At 47.9% G+C, this 19,280-nt stretch overlaps 1 non-coding gene across 1 annotated transcript; it reads left to right on the plus strand.

The window, feature by feature from the left end:
- Positions 1–17,070: 17,070 nt before the first annotated feature.
- Positions 17,071–17,143, plus strand: TRNAT-UGU (transfer RNA threonine (anticodon UGU)). Its single transcript has one exon. It is a non-coding gene; the product is annotated as a tRNA-Thr (tRNA).
- Positions 17,144–19,280: the final 2,137 nt, after the last annotated feature.

Genomic DNA, 19,280 nt, shown 5'->3' on the forward strand with positions numbered 1-19,280 from the left:
TTGAACTTTAAAAGCATTCCTTGAGCGCTATGTGGTGACGTACTGCAAAGCGTGTGCAGTTAGCATATGACAAAGAGGTCTTCATGAAGTTATCAAAAGTCATATAAATTATCACATTTTGTCATAAGTGAGATAACAAACTGCACAGCATGCTGAAGGAGCTTACTTTTGGCACACTATATTAACAAAACTAAGAAATAGCCAGACCTACGCTCACTGCACACCTGCTCTTTGGACCAGAGCAGTCAGCAGTGTTTCCACTCATGCATTTGCATCTTTCAGTAAGTGAATGTTACAATGTTCGGTTTGAAACCAATGTTGTTTAAGAGTTTATAGACGGCTCTAGCTCAAAAACGAAAGAGTAAATGACATTTCCAATTTCATTAAAAGGGCACCAGATCTGCTTGTGTTCCTTCATTAGTCCCAATGCAATGCCTGTAAAGAGCTTCTGTAAAAAAATGGCACAACTGTGGGAATATACTGTTTACGTTCTATCACACGATTGCAGCCTCGTTTTGGTGTAAATCCCAAGCCCACATGACAGAAATGGTGCTCCGATGCAAGTGCAATTTTGCACAATATTAGCACTCGGTCAAAAATTAGCCATCTGCAAAAAAAGTATTCTTTCAATGCTTTTTTGCACAAGGGCAAAGTCTGCCCTAGTGCTAATACTATGGGTAGCTTTGTCCTGGTGAAAAAAGGCACTGAAACAATACATGTGTTTCACTAAGACAACAACATTGCTTATTAGAACGTGCACAAACTTTGCCCTGGTGCAAAGATTCATTGAATGAATACTTGTTTTGCTCTAAGGCCATGTTTGTCCTAGTGCTAATACCATGCAAAATTGCACATGCACTGGGGCAAAAGTTGTGTATTCTGATCTCACGTGTGTTTATTTTCTCCAACTCCATGTTGCTCTCTTTAGCGACGTCACAGGGATGAAAGGACGAATGGACTTCTCTGGGATTTGAACCCGTACCAAGCACCTCGTGTAAGGATCTCAACATGAGAAAATGCTGACCTCTCCTAAAAAGAAGGATTGAACCCAGGAACAGACTGGAGCCTTGGTTTGGACCATAATGAAAACGTTTCTCCTAATCAATAAAGTCATTTCGATCCTTTTTTGAGAGACTGTTGTAGTGTTGCAGTGTGTATTTTAAAGTATATTTGATCCATAACACTGGTCGTAGCCTCTAGCTGCACAGTGAAGTAATTCATCAACCTGGCCCACTTTGACCAAAAAAACATGGCCCACTAGCATGTTGAGCCTGCACTTCTGACATTGCGCTGCACACAAGTACAAGTCTGATTGAACCCACTGATGTGAAGGTTGCTGTGGGTCGCATGAGCCTAATCAACTCAGCTATTTCCACCTAGCATGCTTTTTACCTAGGACTACAGCAGCATCAGCTCAAACCATGAACTGGCTTAGCAAGCATTAGCATGTTGTTTGCAGTAGTAACCCATTGAGTTATCATTGCCAAGCAGGATTCAACCGGGTCACTTGTAGATTGCATAATAGTATTCTCAGCCCGTGCATTAATTCACATGCCCATACTCATTAGGGCAGGGGACAGGGCTGGACTTTTACCAGGACAAGACGAATCTTTTCCTCACAGTTTGCTCATGTACCGCAGTAGATTGGCTTCATGAGCTATCTTACCCAAGCTAGATTCTATCCTTTGTCTTGTAGGCCCCCCACACATATCAGCTGGAGCCTGCAGCTGCCCAACTCACCGAACTATCCCATAAGCAAAGGTTTGAATCCGTAGTTTGTAGGTCGTACAAAAATCGCAACATCCTAACCCACTACGCCATGACAGCAAAGCAGTATTCAAATCTGTGAGGTGCGTGCGACCTGAATCTGGCTTTGCAAACTTTGCAAATTGCAGGAGGAGCACCGGCTCGAGGCTAAGGCGAGCGCCTCCTAGAGGCTGACTGACGTCAGGCAGCCGCCTGAGCTGCCTGACACAAAGACCGGCCCTGGGTAAAGACATTAAGAAAGGCATTGACCAGTCCTGGAAGACGTGCCAGGACAAGCTGCTCGAAGTGGTGGGGCAAATAACAAAGATATGGCAGCTGGCCGAGGAGGCCAATCAGAGGAAGGAGGCTATTGACCCAGACATCATTTCAAGCTGAGCGCAGAGTCTATTTGGCTTTTGGAGAATGCAAATAGTTCCATCGCAACGGATAGAAGACGTTCAATTCTCATAAAGATTGACTCCAAGTTAGGGGAACTAGCCCCGTCAGAAGCAGCAGCAGCTGCCAAGGGTAAATTGTTTGGTGAGACATTCATCAAGGACATGGCAAAGTTTGCTAGTACATATGCCACTCTAGATGGAAGCCCATGCTTCCCTAAAGAAGATCTTCAGGAGGAAGGTTTTTGACAGGGCTGGCAGAGGCAGGGGCTGCTCATCGGCGGTCAGTCAAAATGGCGAAAAAAAAGTCGAATGACAAAAATGTCAAAACATTTTTTTTTTTAAAAAAAGTCACATTTATTATTTTTTATTTATGTTTTTTTGGGTTCGGTAAGTAAAAAAAGGGGTAAAATAAAAAAAATAGAAAACAAGGGGAGTTGGGGGGAAACCCCCATTTAAAAAAAAAACATTGAAAAAGAAATTCGACTTTTTTTTTTTTCGATATTTTTTCTTCGACATTTTGACTTTAGACATTTTTGTTTTCGACCAAATCACTATAAACCCTGCTCATCCAGCCGTTATTCTCACTACAGGCCCTCTAGCAACAGAACATACAGGAGAGAACAAGATGACTGGGAGCCAACCTCTGGCAGCGGCAGGAAATGGAGATGCAATGTCAAGCATCAACAACAAAACCCCACAGGTGGGAAAACAGCTATCACTAGTGTAAACACAAAACACACACATCCCTCCAGTGGGGGGGGAGTGTCACAACATATGTAAAAGTGGACAGAGATATCGTCAGACTTCTGGGTTTTACACCCGGTAGTGGGTTTCCTCTTAGATTTTTGTCAAGAACCAGTACATGTATACCCTCTGAGACCAATCAGGGAAGAAGAATTGCTGTTAGGTGGCGAGATACAGAAGGTACGGCTCATGAAAGCCATCAGACCAGCTGTCAGAAAACAGGGAGATTTTATAAGCAACATGTTCTTGGTGAAGAGCAGATACAAGGTCAGGCCAGTGATCAGTGTCAGGCCAATGAATACGGTTCTGGTATACAGGCACTTCAAGATGGAGGGCATCCATCTACTGAGGGACATACTCCAGAAAGGATACTGGCTGGCTCAGATAGACCTCAGAGATGCATGCCTGACGGTCCTAATACATAAGAACCAATGTCAGTTTCTTCAGTTCCTCTGGAAAGGGCGGAAATGGGAGTTTACATGTCTCCGTTTGGCCTAGCGTCAGTGCCCTGGTGCTTTACAAAGCTGATGAAGCCAGTAGTAGGACACCTCAGAGAGCAAGATTTCAGAATTATCATATTCCTGGACGATATATGCATTATCTGCCAGGACAGGGAGTTGCTCTCAGAAAAGGTGAAGATCACGACAGGCTTGCTACAACAATTGGGGTTCCTAGTGAATTGGGAAAAGTCAGAGTTGACCCCAGCCCAGTCAATGAAATTTCTGGGATTTATTTTGGACACTGTGCAGTGTGCTTACCACTAGAGAAAGTGAACTCTATCAAGAGGGAGGTAAAGACTATGATGTCGAAAGAGGAGATATCTTTGAGAGGACTGGCCAGGCTTGTAGGCCGTCTGTCATCTTCGATGATTCAGGCCATTTTTCCGGGGCCCCTTCATTATTGGGCATTACAATGTCTAAAGATAAAACACATAAGACAGGGCATATCATACGAACAGAGTCCCTATTTCACAAGAGGCGAGGACGGAACTAGAGTGGTGGTATCACCACATGGAAACCTGGAATGGCAGGGTGATATTTAAGCTCCTCCCCAGACCTGATTACAGAGTCGGATGCCAGCCGCTGGGGCTGGCGGGCCCAGTGTGGGAATTTGACAACTGGGGGGAGATGGTCAGAGGAGGAGCTAGCCCTCCACATCAATTGCCTCGAGTTGTTGGCAGGATCATTCTCAGTACAGTGCTGGACAGTGATTGGCAACTGGAAGAGTCAGTCTTTCAGGAGGTCATGAGACGGAGAGGTCCCTGTCCGACAGATCTGTTTGCTTCGAGACTGAACAAGAAACTGTCTCAGTTCTACAGTTGGAGGCCAGACCCGGAAGCATCAGCGACGGATGCCTTTCTCCAGGTCTGGGGACCAGCAACAGAATATGCGCTTCCTCCATTCGCCATGCTACTGCGAACACTGGCACAAGTCAGAATACAGGGAGCGAGGGTGATACTTGTCACTCACGACTGGAGAGGTCAGGCTTGGTTTCCAGAACTGTTGGAGATGTCGTACAATACTCCAATTATGCTACCATAAAGAGAGGACATTGCGCTGAGCCCAACAGAGGAGGGACATCCTCTGGTTCAGGTCTTGAGTCTGAACCTGGTAGCGTGGGCAATTTCGGGGGCACTTGGTCCAAGACCGCTCTTTCGGGAGAGGCTCAGGACTTCATCAGAGAATCTTGGCCTCCTGCAACCAAAATGGCATACAGAGGTGCATGGCACAAGGGGAGCAATTGGTACATTGAATAGGAGGTACACCCCGTTCGAACAGATATAGTTCATGTGGTGAACTTTCTAGCTAACTAAGCGGCTCAGAACAAGGCTTACCGGATGATTAACACTTAGAGGTTGGCGATTTCTGCCTGGCACGAATATATCAAGGGTAACACAGTAGGCAAACACCCTTTCATATGTAGATTAATTAAAGGAATTAAGAGTTTGAGACCCCCAGCTGAGAATGTTTGAGTCATGGCTAGATAATGAAGAGTTATCCAGAAAGGCTCTTTGGGTGAAATAGCTACATTGCTGTGTTTAATTTCCTGCAAGAGGGTTTCTGACGTCAAAGCTTTAGAAAAGGACTAAGACAGGGATCAAAACTGTAGAATAACAGCATTTCCAGACCAGCCCAGATTATATCCAGTCAGATGCCTCAAGGTTTATGAGAATGTTGCAGCTCAGTGTAGGCCGGCAGGCGAATCTCAATTATTGATGGCAGTAAGGAACCTTTCAGGGCAGTATCGTCAGCTACCCTAGCGAGATGTGTGAAATGGTGTATGAGCCAGGCAGGCTTTGATGTAGAGCATTTCGGGGCACATTTGGCTAGAGGGGCCATAGCGTCCACATCGTTCAAGGTAGGGGTATGCTTAGAAGACATTCTGAAAGCAGCAGACTGGTCCTGTGAGTCGACTTTCAAGAATTTTTATTTTAGACCAGTGGATCAGGTGGCTACGTTGATCGTAAGTAAGCTTTAAACTAGCATAATCCGACCCTGCGGGTCTTGACATACAATACAGATTTTCAATACATTCTTAATAGAAAGTCATGATTCTACTAAAGACACAGAGGCAAAGGATTATCCCACCCTTTCAAACTGAAGATAGTTGACATGACTGAGAATTGGCTGATGATTATGTAATGATTCATGCCAGCTCATGTGTGATTTATCTCTCTGTGATTCCCCACCGTCTTGGCATAGTTGGTTCAGTAATACTGTTTATGTTTTGACAGTTGCAGACTCTAAACCTTCGGGTTCATGAAGAATGATGGAATGAGTTTTTGGGAGTTCAAGCGTTTACTGGTTGGGTCACAGGTTTCAGTTGTCGATCAGCTACAGAAAGAGAAAGAAAGAAACAAGACAGGAGTGTTTATAATATACTGTGGGACGTGATTGGACTGTTGAGATCACGTGGAAAGATAAACCAATAAGAGACAAACTTCAAATTTCTGTTTTTCATGGATTTTGTAGTTCATTTGACAGTTTGTATAAAGTGAAAGTAATGGTTTGGCTGCTCGAGAAGTAAAGAGTTGAATAGAGCATAATCATTTGCCTCTGTGTCTTTAATAGAATCAGGACTTTCGGTTACGAACGTATTGAAAATATGTACTGTATTGCAATGTCTCGTACTGCATTGTATTAGCACTGCAAAACAGCCGCACTGCATTAGTAACTGTGCTGAACTACATTGCAGACTGCAATTGTAAGTACTGCAGAGGTGCTGTTGTAGCTTCTAAATTACGTACGCAATTGAAGCAATAGAAGCAATACATGCATATAGCAAAACACAAATTTAACAGTAGAAGAACTGGTCCTGACATAAGCTAACAGCTAAAGGCAACAGTATATTAAAGAACCAAAGCTGTAAACCTTGTCGAACATTGTAAATTACGTAGTCTGTTTAGTATTAGGTTCAGTTCAAATGGGACTACTAAGAAAGTACAGGATTTCTAGTGTGTGTGCACTGCAGTATGGAGATACAAGCTAAGTAGCTGACAATAACCTGCTCAATCGTGTAGGCATGCAGTAGCAGATTTACAGAAGATACAGTATGGAAGTAAAGCGTTGTTCTGTCCTCTCCAGCCGGTGCGCCGGCGAAGGAGAGCACATGCGGGGTCCTGCAGGCTGAGGCCTGCTTGAGGAGCATAAATGAAACACACACACTCATGGATCTCGTGTTGGCCCGGAACTGCCTCCTCGTGGAGGGGGCGGGGCATTTATTAGAGCGCCGTACGTCACCGCATCACGGGACGTAAGGCATACAACATTACTCCTTTTTTTCAACAAAACTATAACACAACACACTAACTATGGTCATGTGAACTGATCCAACTTAACTCTACTGTGCATTCTAATCCAGCACAACTTGTGGTCCTGCCCCTCATAGGGCCTCATTACGAGCATGGAGGTAAAAACGGAGTCATTACCAGCATGGTGGTAATAGCGCGTCTGTGCACCCTTGATGCCGCTAATAGCGGCAGATTACAAGTGCGTGAGCACGCGCGAACCCCCATGCCGATAATGGCTGCACCTCCATGACGGCTAAGGCCCTTCAACCCCCCGATAGCACCATCACAAGACCCGCCGATACCGCCTCCGCCAAGGAGCAACCCCTTAATAACGACCCGTTAATACCACCATGCAAATACCGGGCTCGTAATACCGGACCCGGAAATAACGTCATTGCGTCAGAACGGGAAATGCACCGGCGGCCATCTTAAAAAACACAATCCATTGCAATCCTCTCGATCCAGCAGTGCAACAGAGTGGAGAGCAGTGACAAACCATTCAGCATGTCCAAGGCCACCCGCAAGACCACCCCCTGCCTGCGCAAGAAGCACTTCTCCGACGAGGAGCTCAACATGCTGGCTGATACTCTTGCAGCCCATGCAGATGAGGTGTTCGCAAACAACCTCAAAAGGTAAGTACAAGTCAGAAAAAAGGAAATATAGGAGGAGGTTGCGCATAAGGTGACAGCAGTTGGCACCACACCCCGCACGGTCGAAGACTGTAAGAAGCGATGGGATGACCTATGTCTCTGAGTGTATAACATCCTGGCATCCAATCGCAGGGAGGCCATGGCCACAGGCGGGGGTGCCCACTCTCCTGTAAAACTGATGTGATGGGAAGAGACCTGCAGCACCTCCCTGAATATGGAGTCCATTGAGCGCTTTGGTGAAATGGAGACGGGTGCAGCGACATCGGGAGATGGAGGTGAGTGACCCCGCAAACCCCAGTAGGCCAAGACATGACGTAGTACAACAGATGTGAAAGTGAGTCAAGCCAATGCATGGGCCATCATGCACACATATACAGATCCATGTCCAGATGGAGCCCAAACCCTGGCACAATGAAATGCATGCTGTGTGCCAATCCCATTACCAACAGACACCCAACACACAGGGATCATTCACATGTCACACATCACACAAACCGCAATACAAGGGCATGCCATCTGGTACACATCAGTACCAAATGGAAAGGCCATGGCCTATGCCAACATGCCCCCCCATTGAAAGTACCCTGTGTGACACACCTATAAGAATGCAATGCATGAGAAATGAAATACTGTACAGCACCAACTCATGCATCTTGCATGAAACACCATCACTGAGGCCCTGCATCTCTTGTTCCCCCACAGGCAATGATGCTGAAGGTGAAGGGCATGACCCTGCACCAAGGGCTCCAACACAGTCCAAGTCATACAGGGCCAGACCAGAGGGCACAAGGCCTTCCACCTGCGGGGCAGCACCGCGGGCCAGAGTGCAACCCAGGGTACCAGTGCAGGCCAGGCAGGCTGAGGAGGAGAGTACAGCAGCCCACTGGACTGCAAATACATAGTCGGCAACAACAGCAGAGGGGGAGGCTGATGGTACGCAATCCGCTACCACCAGTTCCGTAGGTGAGGCTGCAGCCACAGCCCCCCTCAGCAATGTGGATGTGCACGTGGAGGAATACGAGGACATTGACGGCACCATCCATGTCGAATGTCCCCATACACCAAGCCCCCAGTCCACCCCCCACCACTCCACACAGGGCACACCATCAAGCCCCATGCATGAACCAGCGGTGCAATACTCATCCGTGACAGTTTGGGGGCCGTGACACAGGTCCTTAGCAGGATGCTGGAACACATGGGGCAGCAACAACCTGCCTGGCTGTGCCGAATCCATCCACCTCCACCCCATCGACCACCACTGTGAGCTCGACTCCCTCAAGCCCTGTACGGATGATGAGGCGCAGGGACACAGAAATGCCTCCCCCATACACAAAAAGAGGCCGGAAATAGCCAGTCCAACCACATCATGTGTGTGATGACAATGGGTGAGGGGGGAGCTGGTGTTGGTGGTGTTGAGGGGGTTATGGGGATGTTTGGGGGTGGGTATGGGGTGTTTGGGGGTGGGTATGGGGTGTTTTGGGTGTTTTGGGGGGAGGTGGAAGGGCGTGTGAGTGGTGGAAGGGGGAAGCACTCTATTGTTATTATTCCTAATACACCAGTTGTGTTCAAAATAATTTAATGACTGGACATTGTTCATTTTGTGTGTGTTTATTCTATTCATGACAGCGGCCAGTGCCCAACTCCCCACACACCCTGTGTCCATGTCCACATGGTCCCAGTGCTCAGTGTAGTACTAACATATAACCATCTATGTCCCTGTGGTTCAGAATGAATCGTCAGTCACTGATTGGCGTACAGCACGGCCATCTTGTGCATCACCAACTGCCAGGGGTGCTGCTTCTCCTCATCATCCTCACCCGGTGCATGCATGTCAATGTCTGGTGGCAGTGGTACGTTTCTCTGGATGCACATGTTGTGCAGCATGACACAGACCATGGTGATCTTTGCCACCTTCTCAGGCCAATAAAGGAGTGCTCCACCAGACCTGCTTCGGCAGCGGAACCGTGCCTTCAACAGGCCAAAGGTCTGCTCAATCACAACACGTGTACGGGTATGAACCCGATTGTACTCCTCTTCATGCCTGTTCTGCAGGTTCCGTACAGGGATAAGTAGCCACGGCTTCAAGGGATAGCCACCATCACCTGCACTGGGTCACAAAGAGGTATGTGTGAGTCAATATCTAACCTGACACCTATAGGATTCACAGCCATAGCTGCAGCTATTTGGTGTTGACATGCACATGTCCATTGATGTATGCACACAGGTTCATTTGATGCATTGTGTACTGTACTATGGTGTGCTGGTGTGGATTGCATTGTACAGATGATGCAGGGTGTTCACTTGCATGCTGATGTGGATGTACTGTGGATGTTGAACGATGTCTTGCCACCCATAATTGCGGTGTATGGTACTCTGTACCTATTCACACTAGCGGCATTGCCACAGGTGTAGTCATGTTCAGTCATCCATCACTTGACATACCCATGGTGACCTGCTTGTGCGTCTGGCATGTTCTCATTGATGTGCAGCATTGGTCTTATGTATGCCATTGATGTGTCATGTTCAGGTTGGGGTGTCCAAGACAACAGTTTTTAGCTGTGAGTGCATTGTCCACTCACCGCCCATTCCCACCCAGGTAGAGTATGCACCCCCCTTCCCACCCAGGTGGAGTATGCACCCCCCCCATTCCCACCCAGGTGAAGTATGCATCCCCCCCTACCTCACGACACCAATGCACTGCCATGGCCCAGTCAGGCAACTTCCAAGCAGCCAGGCACATCGTCCAGCATATCGCTCCACGTAGCGGGGTAGCGTGGAGTTACGCAGCACCATGGCATCATGTGTAGATCCGGGATATCGGGCACAACAATGTGTGATGATCTTGCTGGAGTCACATACCATCTGCACATTGATGGAGTGGTATTGCTTGTGATTGTGGTACACCGTGTCATTGCCATGAGGGGCCACCAATTCTACATGGGTGCAGTCGAGGGCACCGACGCAATTGGGCATGCCTGCCAGTGCATAGAAGTCTACTTTGGAAATGTGGATGCTTGCGTGCTTCAGGAGGGCATCAAGCATTTGGGTCAGCATGCGGGAAAAGAGTGGTTGTGATACGCCATGCAGCTGCCCCACTGTGTGCTGGTAGGTGCCTGTGGCCAGGAAGTGGAGCACAGACACCACCTTTAGTAGAGGGGGGATGGCAGTGCGGATTTCTATCAGGCTGACAATGTTGTTCTGTGTCATGTCCACTATGGTGGTGATGGTGTCCCGGTCCAACCGGTACAGGGTGTGGATCTGCTCAGGGGTTAGATTGAATGGACTGGCTCTGATGCAAGGGATTGGTGGCTGCCTACGTGGTACCAGTGGCTGCACGGGTGGAACTTGCTGGGCCTGTCTCACCCTCCTTCTCCTCCTGCGTCTCCTCTGTGCTGCCTGTTGTTGTAGTTGTAGTTGTTGTTGTTGTTGCTGGTGTAGCAGTAGAGGCATGTCCTCCAGCCCCATGATTGCAACAGCTTTTGGGATCATATTGGTGTAGGAAGGGGTGTGGTGTGTGGGTGTGCTCCTTTTGTACTGGGACAGGCTCCATTGACTCCACCTGTGATGATTGTGTTCACCTGTGGCAATTGCCTACACTGCAGGTTGCTATTTACGGGTGGTCCGCGATGCCTGTATTGCCGCCATCATGCAGGCACTTGTTTCCGCCTTCGGGATGCCGGTAAGTGCATTGCCATGTAACTTGTGATGTCCTCCTGTTAGCAGCATGCCGGTATTTCCGTCACGAAAGGGCACGTGCACGTGCGCATGCCGGTGAGAAGGGGCACGGTATGGGCAGTGGCGGTATTGCCGGGTTGTCGGCTCGTAATGACCCGGACCCATTAATAATGCCGGTAATACCATCCCGCCTTGCTTTTTTCATTAACTCCATGCTCGTAATGAGGCCCATAGTCTTTTAACTTCTATGGGGCTCTCGGTGCAGTTCTTCGGGCATAGCACCCACCTCTAGGGGCTGTCCCCGAACTTGTGTCCTGTTTCGTCTCACCTACCTTCTTTGGAGGTGCCTCCCTTGGTTCATCCATCAGTTCGTCTGTCCCGTACACCACGGTCGATTCCTCCTCCTCAGGTTGTTTGTGCTCGTCCTCCGTCGGCGACCGAGCTTCCTCCGAGGGCTGCTGGTCCCCATCAGTCCACATTTGTCGTGGCACTCCCTTGAACCATGATGCGTTCCTGGTGATCTGTCGCTGCTCCCGTGTGGCCGTTATCATGATTCCTCACCGTTGAGTTATCATGATTCTTCACCAACACTTGATCGCCTGCTTGGTGTCTGGATTCCTTTGCATGTCTCTTGGTGCTCATGCGCTCATTCGCTGTGATCCTTCTTTGATGAGTGTGCTCGCTGTCGTAGGCGTCTGTGCCCCTGCTTGGATGGTGTGGAATGGATGAATTTATCACTGTCCCATACATGACATCTGCCGGTGGTAACCCCATGGTGCTGTGAGGTGTTACTCTGTAGTTCCTTAGGAATCGGCACAGGTCTACCCTCCAGGGGCTGGAGTGCACCCGGGATAGGCATAGCACCTTCTTAAGGGTGCGCATGAACCTCTCCACGTCTCCATTGGCTTGGGGCCATCTCGGCGTGATGTGGTGGTATTGGATGTTCAGATCATCCAGGTATTTTTTGATTTCCGCCCCTTGGAAGGGTGGCCCCTTGTCGCTCCGGATGCGTCGATGTAGGCCATGGGTGGCAAAGATCTTCTCCAGAGCCGGCATCACCATGTCTGCGGAGGTAGATGACACGATTTCCACCTCGGGATATCTTGAGTAGTCGTCAATGGCTACTAACAGATACGTGCCTTCCTGGACCGTGCAGAAGTCAACGCAGATCGCGTCCCATTTTGAGGACCCCTGTTCTGCTGCTTGTATGGGTTTGGTGGTGTGCTTGTGATCTGACACAGAAGGCATGCTGTTATTAGTTGTTCTACCTTGGTGTCGATGTTCGGGACCCATACTCAGTGCCTGATCCCTGCTTTGGTCCTCACCATGGTTTGGTGACCTTCGTGAGCCAACGCAATGACTCTGTCTTGTAGCCCTGCAGGTATGACGATTCAAGCTCCTCTTAGTATGAGTCCTTCCTTGGTGACGGACAGGTCTTGTCGTACCGGGAATATACCCGTGAGGAAGTCTCTGGCTTCGGGTGTGCGATTGTGCACATTTCGCAGAAAAGATTTCCATTCGCTGGAGATGATGGAGTCTTTCACAAGGTCACAGTAGGGGTCAGCTTGTGTTACTTGTATGATGCCCTCAATGCCGATTGCTCTGGGTTTCATCGTGTGAACTACCTGGCAGATGTGTTCCTCGGTTTCTTCTGCCACATTCACTTCTCTAGGTGTGGCCGTTCTCGGATGTCTGGATAGGAAGTCTGCGGGGTTGCTAGTTCCAGCTTGGTATGTCAGTTCAAATTCATATTGTTCCAGGTGTAACAACCACTTCCCTATCCTCGCCGGGGGGTGTGAGGAGGATCCTGTGAATATGGGGATGAGAGGCTTGTGGTCCGTGTATGCTTTACATTTTCGTCCATATACATATATGTGAAAATGGCAGCAGCCCCACAGTACCGCAAGGGCTTCTTTCTCATGTGGGAGTTAAAGCACGGGACGCGTAGGCAATCAGCTTAGATTCTCCTGTCTGGGCAACTTGGACCAGGATCGCCCCAAGGCCGACGGGGCTGGCGTCAACATATAGTTCCATTGACAGTGTGGGGTCGTAGTATGCCATTGTGTTGTCGGCTGATAGGGACGTCTTGATCTGCTCGAAGGCCTCCTGGCAGTTGGGGCTCCAGACCCATTTTGTGTTCGATTTTGTGAGTTCCCTGAGTGGCTCGGACATCGTTGCCAGGTTGGGGATGAATCTCCCAAAGTATGTCGCCATCCCCAAGAAGCTGCATACTTCTGTGGGTGTTGTTGGGGGTGAGGCTTCTTTGATGTCCGCAACTTTTTGTGGGTCGGCTGAGACTCCTGCGCCGTTGAACACATATCCGAAAAAAGTGATTTCTTCCTTCATGAACTCGCACTTCTCCCGGTGAATGGTTAGTCATGCCGTCTCCAGCCTGCTAAGTACCATCTCGAGGCGACACATGTGTTCTTGCCTGTCGCTGGCGTGGATGAGAATGTCATCACTGACATTGAGAACCCCCGGGATACCTTGTATCACATCTTGGATGGCTTGCTGAAAGACTTTGGCTGCTGAGGATATTCCGAAGCTTAGTCTTTTGTATCGGCACAAACCCAGGTGTGTGGAGAAAGACGCGATGTATCACGAATCCCAATGCAGTTTTAGCTGATGGTACCCAGCGTTGAGGTCGATCTTGGAGAACACCTTTGATCCAGTGAGGTTTGTGATGATTTCGTCAAGCGTGGGGGTGATGTGCCGTTCCCACTTGATAGCTGCATTGGGGAGGCGCATGTCGATGCAGATTCTCACCTTCGTCGGTTGTTTTGGTTTCTTAGTCACCACCATAGGTGATACCCACGGTGTCGGCGCAGTTACCTCCTCTATGATACCGGCTTTCTCAAGTTCACGCAGCTTCTTTTTGACTTGGTCTCTCATGTGAAAAGGTGTCCTTCTGTGACGCACGGCTCGGGGCTGTACTAATTTGTCGATATGGAGTTTGATGAGTTTGCCTTTCAGGCATCCGATACCTTTGAGGAGGCAGGGGCACTTGTCCAGGAGGCTGGCAATGTCCATTGGGTCTGTTATGTTACAGACAAAGCGTATTAACTCTAGGTCTTCTGCTGCATCCCCACTCAGCAGGCCCTCGATGCCCGCGTCAACGACATACACCTTGGATTGTAGTGTTCGGTCGCCTCTGCTGAGAGTTGTCCGAAAGCGCGCTACCACTGGTAATGGAGTTTTGCACCCGTAGGCCAATAGAAGCGTGTCTGTTTTCTTTAGGACTGGTGGGGGGGCATATCTTTTGGAACATGGTCGCCGGCATAACGTTCATTGATGCCCCAGTATCGATTGTCATTTGGGTCTCTTGGCCTTGTATGGCCACTAAGCATTTCCGTCTTCTTTGCCTTTTTATCGACCTTGTGCCTCTGTGGTCAAGTGCTGAGACTAGGTACACTTTCCTCCCTCTTCTCAGTTGTCCACTTTCTGTCTCTTTTGTTGTGACGCCGTCGCCATCACCTTCTTCGTCGGTGGATGAGTTGGATGTCTCGACATGGTGGGCATTGGCCTGTTTCTTTTTCCTCTGGGCCCCTTTTTCTTGTTGCTGCTGGAGGCGTTGTGTGTGCCCTGATAATCTGCAGACTTGCGTACTGATCCTTCCGGCCACATGCTCCGCACGTGGTTCCATGTGCTGGGCAGTTTCGCCTTCCATGACGTGCGTCTCCACACCACCCACATTCAGCAGGGCCTGGAGGCCTTGATTGCCACCGAGATTAAACGTTTGCATCGTTGGAGTGTTCTCTTGACTGTTGGCGGCTGGCAATTTGCGCTATCATCGCTGTCGTCGGTGTTAGATGGAGGGTGGTGCTCATATGTGCCGCTCTCGCATGTGGTAGTACCCTCTGACATCTGTATTTAAGGATCCTGGCTAGTGAGATACCCTTTTCGCTCAACACCATCCTGCGTAGCTTTTGCAAGTGCATGCCGTTGATGATCTAGCGTCTGATTTCTTTTTCAACGTTGTCGAACTCACATGATAGTGCGAGTTCTGTGAGTCTTGTGTCATATGCGTCAAGCGTTTCCTCTTCTAACTGGATGGTGGTGCAGAAAATTAAGGTTTCATAGTCCGGGTTTAGTTGTGGCATAAAGTGGGCTGTGGGGGCATTCTTTGCTAGCTAGTAGACGTCTAAATAATCTCCAATGAGTACGAGTTAAAGATGCGTAGGACTTCATCACCCACGTTGAGCAGGACGTCTGACCTCATTTTCCTGGGCGTTGTGACGTCCTTACAGTCCATGGCCTTTTCAAATTTCTGGACCCAGAGCAGCCATCAGGGACCCACAGATGAGGGGTCTGTGTATGGGTCAAAAGGTCTGAATGCCATCGAGGTTCCCCCTTGCGATCGCGGGGACGGTGTTGCATGCAATAGATTTGCTGCAATCCTCGATGGAGCGCTAGGCCTGGTTGCGGATAGGCCTGTCGCCATGATGTGCTGACGTATGGGCTGATGTAGAGACCGTGTGCCGGAGTTTTCTCACCTCAGGGAGGTAGTTGCTGGGAGTGCTGTGTTTCCTGGGCTGCCTGGAGGTCTGTTGGTTGGCTCCACTCATGCATTGGCATCAAGCCTGCCTCTCTTGTGTTGTTCTTGTGGGAAGCCCATTGTGTTTTGGGGCAAGAACTAGAAGCAGTGTGGCAGATGGGAGAAAGGAGAAGAAAAAAATGTGTTTCCAAAAATGTGCCCGCGTCGAGGGCTTATTAACGATATTGTTGCACACGCACGTGGTGTGTTGAACTCCGTTCCCTCGTCGCCAGTGTTCTGTCCCCTCCAGCCGGTGCGCCGGCGAGGGAGAGCACGTGCAGGGCCCTGCAGGCCGAGGCCTGCTTGCGGAGCATAAATGAAACACACACACTCATGGATCTCGTGCTGGCCCGGAACTGCCTCCTCGTGGAGGGGGCAGGGCTTTTATTAGAGCGTCTTACGTCACCGGGTCGCAGGACATAAGGCGTACACAACAAGTGTTACAAAGCGATGTTCCTGAGATTGGTGCCAAGATTAGAGAACTAGATGGGACGAGGGGAACACATTTGGCGAGCTGTGTGACCTTAAATGGATTGAGAGAGCCCATAAAACCTGGGAAGAAGTGGTAACTGCCACAAAATCAGAGAAACCGATGGTAGAACACAATAACTTCTGGAATACCAAACAATTTGGGTGGATTCTGTTCAGGTATTTGATTCTGTTCAAGTATTTAAAGATGGGGTCGAGGAGTCGGATGGTGCTTTGAGCTATTTCTGTGCTTTAAAGTGTATGCCAATGTTATTTCTAGGCAGCATTCTGAACGGTAATGGTGTAACTCCCTCTATAAAACAGCTTCAGGACAGTAATACAAATGTTTAATGAACTGTACCTCAGCCACCTCACTTATGAGCAATATGTATGTCCTTTTACATGTTCCTTGCACTGAATTCCTGCTAAAACCAGTATTGGCAAGGCCGACCGTTTTGGTTGCTGTATAGGCATTAGACATGTGCCAGGAACTACCATAATGCGGGCACGTCGCGAGTGTGTGGGAATCACCCAACCATGACTACTCAAAACTGCTGACTTTGGCGGTGCTTCTTTGCTAAAATCATAGCTCTCAACCATTTGTGTTTCAAAAGCGGGTGAAAACACCCAATTTTGCTTTTGGCGGGTGAGAGCCCATTGAAATGAATGGGCATGCAGGAGGCTTGGTGGGTGAGTCCGCTCTTTACAAGGCGGGTGACACCCACCAAAAGCGTGTGATTTGAGAGCTATGTAAAATGCAATTGTCTGTGATTAATGTGAGAGAAGCCAAATGAGAACCTAAGTCTTGCCATATAGTTTGATTGAACTCTACTGAAGCAATACCCACATACTGGCAAAACTGGTGTTACTTAAATGTGAATACATGTAAACAAGATACGTGTGCATTTCACGTCACAAAACCCTTCTTGAAATGACACTCTGCTAAACCTAGCAAATGTATTTCTTTTACTTATACAGCACCTTAGCTTTAAGCAAGATACTTGAAACAAATAGTCACTGATATAAAATAGATGTGTATAGAAAAGTGAAACCACCACGAAACAAGGCTCCATAGCTCAGGGGTTAGAGCACTGGTCTTGTAAACCAGGGGTCGCGAGTTCAAATCTCGCTGGGGCCTTTGTAATTTTTTCATAACGTTAAATGATTATTTTATTTTGCAGAAAACAACATAGGCCAATAACACGGCCGCAGAGAGAATTTACAAACTATTTCCTGCATATTCTCCGTATTCGGATTATATTTTAATGTATTTTAAATTGAAAGTGACAAAAACAAAACAATATAAATACAAGAGGTGGCAATTACTGAAGAGCGTTTAATAACATTCCTAATATACATTAAAAAAAATGTAACTACATTAAGTTTATGGCGCTAGGCGAAAGACAAAAATTATACATTTCATAAGCCGTTGAAACAATAGACGGACTGAATTTTAGCCCGACCAGAAATGGAAATCAACGAAAGACTACGGCGTACAAGGACTACTTAGTATAGCTTTGCTCAGTTTGCTGCAATCCGCTATCTCTAGGTTGCTTCCACGGGTGCTTGAGCTAAAGTTGGTGTTATGAATTGTTTCTTAATAAAGGCGATAACAATGTGATTAGACAAGGGATTTTAAGAAAGACGTAACTCGAACAACATATGACAACATAGCCATGGAAGAACCGCGTGCACAGATCAAATCCGGGGGTGTCCAGACTGCTTAGTGCAAATATATGTGGTGAGCTTTTGAATGAGAAGCTGTTGAATAAGAAACTAAATAATTCATGCAATTTTTAGTAGTCGACCAAATGTTTTTTTCAAACATTTAAAAAAAAAACACATTGCAAGAAGTACATAGGTGATTGCTTCTTCTTCAAAGATAATTGAGTCGTAAAATAAGACTCCATTTTTAAACTGTCTAGTTTGAATTAGGGTGACCATCTTTACAAATGGTTTTGCAGGACACCTATCCGGTGTGGATGCCTATAAGAAGCAGTCTATTGTGCTTGCAGGTCCCTACAGCGTCATTCGCGCTCCTTTAAATGCATGCCAACATGCATTCCATTCACATTCATTAACCCAGTCCTGGGTTTAACTTTTCATTATGGGACTACTACTCCTGAATTACCCATTTACAATCTCCAGGACTACAAGTCCCAGAATGTAAAGTTAAAACCAGGACCGTACTCATACCTCCTAACTGGATGTTGGCATGTATGCCATTACAAGCAGTGTCATAAGTCAGTTGTATTGATGACACTCCTTGCAATGGCATAATGGTAAGTGACATGACTCAAAGTTGCTATAAACATAGAAACAGACAACTTTGTTGTGTGCTATTTATGTTATATTATGATGAGTTATACTGCGCACTGCTGCCATTTGTATGGTCTCCAGGTGACTTTGTAAGAAAAGTGGGTGGCGGTTGGTTAGTGAGGGAAGAGGGATAATATAGAGGTTGTGCTCTTCTGTTGATGCTTGCAGAACTAGGAGAAACTGGGGTCTGTGTGTGGGAGCTTTTTGAGTGCACTTTGTTGTGTGCACTATGCTTGTGTCCAGATGGGTAGCATCCAGTGTCTAGGTTGTTTGCAACTGTTTGCTTTGTCGCGTGGTTAGCTGGTGGTGTGTGGTTTGCTTTTTTTGTGTGTAGCTTTTCTGGCCCTTTTGGCCATGCATAGTATGTAAGAGGTGTGCATGTGCGTAAAAAGGGAGTCGGTGGTTAGTTGGTTTCTGTTTAGCTCTGGGTATGGGGTGGTTTTAGTGGTGGTTCTTCAATCCGTGTTGTCCCATGAATTATCAACATGCCCCTTTCCATTCTGGAGATACTAGTCCAGTTCTCGTTTTTTACAGTGCATGCTGGGGCTCGTAATCCTACGAATATGATGGGGAAATCCAGGACTACAAGTCTCAGAAGGCAAAGTTGAAACCAAGGCTTGGCTAGCATCTCTGCATCGTTGGGCAAAGCAATGCCCCAGGTTACGGGGGTTACGTCAAGTGTGCAGATATGCAAAGGGCAAAATTAGAGTAGGTTCATAGTCGGGCATAGCCACGCCTCATATTGCGGGGGGCTACATCAGATGTACAGTTACACAAAAGGACCAGATTAGACAGGGCTTGCCTAATGGTCCATGGCAGAGTACGGTGGTGTTGTAAAGGACTCTGCAGGCAAAGTGAACAGTAGTGTCATGGAGAGTAAAGATACACTTACATCACAGGGTAAGCAAGTCAAATTAGGTGGGTTGCAGCACAGCAGGGCTGAATATGTAGTCAAA

This window comes from Ambystoma mexicanum, chromosome 12 (genome assembly GCF_040938575.1).
Source record: "Ambystoma mexicanum isolate Mex_15411 chromosome 12, UKY_AmexF1_1, whole genome shotgun sequence".
Lineage (NCBI taxonomy): Eukaryota > Metazoa > Chordata > Amphibia > Caudata > Ambystomatidae > Ambystoma > Ambystoma mexicanum.